The sequence below is a fragment of the Lipotes vexillifer genome, unplaced genomic scaffold (genome assembly GCF_000442215.2).
Source record: "Lipotes vexillifer unplaced genomic scaffold, Lipotes_vexillifer_v1.1 scaffold689, whole genome shotgun sequence".
In the NCBI taxonomy this organism is placed as follows: domain Eukaryota; kingdom Metazoa; phylum Chordata; class Mammalia; order Artiodactyla; family Lipotidae; genus Lipotes; species Lipotes vexillifer.
This window is the reverse complement of record NW_006772359.1, coordinates 824,117-828,616: the sequence shown is the minus strand read 5'-3', so window position 1 is coordinate 828,616 and position 4,500 is coordinate 824,117.

Below are 4,500 nucleotides of genomic sequence, written 5' to 3'. Positions count from 1 at the left end.
TTCCCAATACCTGCCACCCCCAACTTAACTGGTGGTAAGAGAATGATCTCAGCACTGTTTGTCTCAATTGGCCATTTAAACTGGTTACTTATATCAATGTATCATAAAAACCTTCAGAACGAAAGAGAATGTTTGGCACATGCGCATGTGTGTGTGTGTGTGTCAGTTTTAAGTTATTAGTTTCTAAAATCAGCACTTTTTAATGGAAACAACTTGACCAAAAATCTGGCACAGAATTTTGAGACCCCTTAAAACAAAGTTTAATGAGAAAAAAGAAAAAAAAAAACCCAAAAACGATGGCACCAAAACTCAATGGGAAAGAGATGGTATGGTACGTTGCAAAGCTCACCCACAAATCTCTCCCAGCCTGGAATGCAAGCCTCTTGGCAGTGAGACTTTGCAGTTCCTCCCTCCGGAGGGGGAGGTGTTTCTTCACCCATTCAGGAACAGTTTGGATTTAGAGGTCTCAGCGGCCAAGTACCACTGCCACCATAGAGTATTCCTGGCTTTACTAGCTTAAATTATGACAGTTCTGTACATTTGCATTATTTCCTTTACTATCTTTAGTCTTTATTCTTCAGTTTACTTTTTTTGGTGTTTGTTAACATTTTAACTACACCAACACTGCAATTTTACTTTGTTGCTATTTAAGTAATCCTGGACCACTAATTCCAAATGTAATTATATTTTCAAAGAGGTTTTGTGTGGGGCAAATCACCCCTGAAAGTGAAGAATGGTAGGCAGGTCAACTTGAGTGTTCTGGAGATGAGTAAAGCCTTGGGGTGGGGGGATGGTGACTGGTGTACACAGGGACCAGTGGACAGCCCTGAGTGAGTGAAGGCGGCAACCCATGGGGGAAGTGCATTCCAAGTAGGAGCTACGGCAAATGCAAAGGCACTGAGGGGACTTCGCTGGTGGTCCAGTGGTTAAGAATACCCCTTCCAATGCAGAGGACAAGGGTTCGATCCCTGGTTGGGTAACTAAGATCCCAAAGATCCCAAGATCCCAAAGATCCCACGTGCCACAGAGCAACTAAGCCCGAGCCACAGCTACTGAGCCCAGGGTTTCTGGAGCCTGTGCGCCACAACTAGAGAGACGCCCACGTGCTGCAATGAAAAGATCCGCATGCCACAACGCATGACCCTACGCAACCAAATAAATAAATATATATATATATATATATATATATATATATATATATATATATATATATATATATATATATATATATATATATATATATATATATATATATATATATATATATATATATATATATATATATATATATATATATATTTTAAATGCAAAGGCACTGAGGTAGCAAGGTAATCAGAGAGTTCAGGGCCATTGTGTCTGCAAGGGAGGGGGGGCCAGAGTGGTAAAAATGAGGTCAGTTGGAGAGTCAGCCAGACACAGTTTATGCAGTTCTTGTTGACAAAGTAACGTCTTCATAATATTTGGATTGTCTAGATTTGCAGTTCCCAAACTGGGCACCAAACTGCCCAGAGTACCTCAAGAAACTCACATATTGGAAGGTTTTTATAAGTTGAGGGAAATACAGCAGTTCCTGACATCTATTGCAAAGCATGAACTCAAGGTAGTTCATAATTTCAACATTAGATTGTGCTACTTTTCTTTTTTTTTTCTGCCTCTGCAGTCACACTGTGTTCTCTTTTTTAACTTTTATTTACTTATTTACTTATTTTTGGCTGTGTTGGGTCTTCGATGCTGCATGCGGGCTTTCTCTAGTTGCAGCGAGCGGGGGCTACTCTTTGCCGCAGTGCGTGGGCTTCTCATTGCGGTGGCTTCTCTTGTTGTGGAGCATGGTCTCTAGGTGCAAGGGCTTCAGTAGTTGTGGCACGTGGACTCGATATTTGTGGCTCGCAGGCTCTAGAGCGCAGGCTCAGTAGTTGTGGCACACGGGCTTAGCTGCTCCGTGGCATGTGGGATCTTCCCGGACCAGGGCTCGAACCCATGTCCCCCTGCATTGGCAGGCGGATTCTTAACCACTGTGCCACTGGGAAGTCCCTGTGCTACTTTTCTTTCTTTCTTCTTCTTCTTCTTTTTTTTTTGTGCTACTTTTCCATCAAAGATGTCAGAGCTTCACAAAGCTGCGATTTCAGTGGTTACTTTAATAGAAAACAAGTACCAAGCAAAATCTACATGAAACAGAAAATAAGGGTGGCAGTGTCCAATCTGATTTCAAGGTTGGAGAGATAGCGATGTGCCTAATGGGTGTGCATACCCCCTTAGTAAATAACTGTTGTTATTTAAGAATAAAATAAAAAATATTTTTTCTTTTACATAATATATATTTTCCCAAAATAGCTACCTAATTAATTGTTAGGACATAAATACTTGCTAAGTTGTTTGGATCTAGCTATTTAATAAATTTTTAACAGCTCAGTAATATATTTTGGCCTAGGGGCCCTGCAAAAAACCACTGGGACAATAAGGGCACCATGAACTGAGAAACTCTGGGAACCTCTGCTCTATACCCTTAAATGGAATTCACTTTCATTGGTTCTGAATTCCTGTTAATGGACTTTAATTTGTTTTTTTTCTTTGTTTGTTTGTTTGTTTGTTTGTTTTTGGTAGCCTTAAGCTTCACCTTGGGAATGATCATTTAAATTAAAATTCTCTTTTTTTTGTTTACCCAGGTTTCTAGCTGTATCATTCACAATAGCCAAGACGTGGACGCAACCCAAGTGTCTAACCAAAGATAAATGGATAAACAAAATGTGGTGTATGCATGCAATGGAATATTATCTAGCCTTAAAAAGGAAGGAAATTCTGTGACATGCTACAACATGGATGAAACTTGGAGACGTCAGGCTCCGTGAAAGAAGCCAGACACAAAAGGACAAATGCTGTATGATTACACTTAGATGAGGGACCTAGAGTAGTTAGATTCATAGAGACAGAAGGTAGAATGTTGGTTGCCAGGGCCTAGAGAAAGAGGGGAATGGAGAGTTCTTGTTTAATGGGAACAGAGTTTCAGTTTTTGAAGATGAAGAATGTTCTGGAGATGGACGGAAGTAATGGTTGTACAACAATGTGAATGTACTGAATACCATTAAACTGTACACTTAAAAATGGTTGAAATGGTAAATATTAGGTTATGTGTGTTTCACCACAATAAAAAAAAATGATTTATGAAATTCATGGACCGCAGTTATTATTCCTAAGGCAAAGTAAGATTCTCACCTACAGAGGGCGCCCTTGTCAGTTCCTAGTACCTTTCCTTGGTGGGTTGCAGAAACTGTACTGTCTGAAGCTGCAGGTTTCTCCTCTCCCAGCACCTGTGCAGCAGTCCTCCCCCTTCCAGCCTCTCCCTCACCCTTCTGAAGCTTTTGCTAAAGGATTTTTACTGCTGTTGATCAAAGGGAAACAGACTTGGATTATACATGACCACCCTTCTCTTTTCTTCCTTCTCGGAGAGACACAGTTACGAGAGGCGCCAATATGGTCTACATATTCACCACTTAAAAATGGTGAAGATGCACCGGTCAGAATGGCCATCATCAAAAAGTCTACAAAAAAAAAAAGGTCTACAAACAATAAATGCTGGAGAGGGTGTGGAGAAAAGGGAACCCTCTTGCACTGTTGGTGGGAATGTAAATTGATACAGCCACTATGGAGAACAGTATGGAGGTTCCTTAAAAAACTAAAAATAGAACTACCATACCACCCAGAAATCCCACTACTGGGCACATACCCTGAGAAAACCATAATTCAAAAAGAGTCATGTACCAAAATGTTCATTGCAGCTCTGTTTACAATAGCTAGGACATGGAAGCAGCCTAAGTGTCCATCGACAGATGAATGGGTAAAGAAGATGTGGCACATATATACAATGGAATATTACTCAGCCGTAAAAAGGAACAAAACTGAGTTATCTGTAGTGAGGTAGATGGACCTAGAGTCTGTCATACAGAGTGAAGTAAGTCAGAAAGAGAAAAATACCGTATGCTAACACATATATATGGAATCTAAAAAAATAGTCATGAAGAACCTAGGGGCAAGACGGGAATAAAGACACAGACCTACTAGAGAATGGACTTGAGGACACGGGGAGGGGAAGGGGTAAGCTGGGACAAATGAGAGAGTGGCATGGACATATATACACTACCAAACGTAAAATAGATAGCTAATGGGAAGCAGCCGCATAGCACAGGGAGATCAGCTCGGTGCTTTGTGACCACCTAGAGGGGTGGGATAGGGAGGGTGGGAGGGAAGGAGATTCAAGAGGGAAGAGATATGGGGACATATGTAGATGTATAACTGATTCGCTTTGTCATAAAGCAGAAACTAACACACCACTGTAAAGCAATTATACTCCAATAAAGATGTTTAAAAAAAAATGGTGAAGATGCTACATTGTATGCTATGTATATTTTACCACAGTAAAAACTAATTTTAAAAGAAAAGAAAGGTTATATAGTGTCAGGCCTTTGAGGATTGGAAGAACTTATGTCAGATTCAACCAGCATTTTG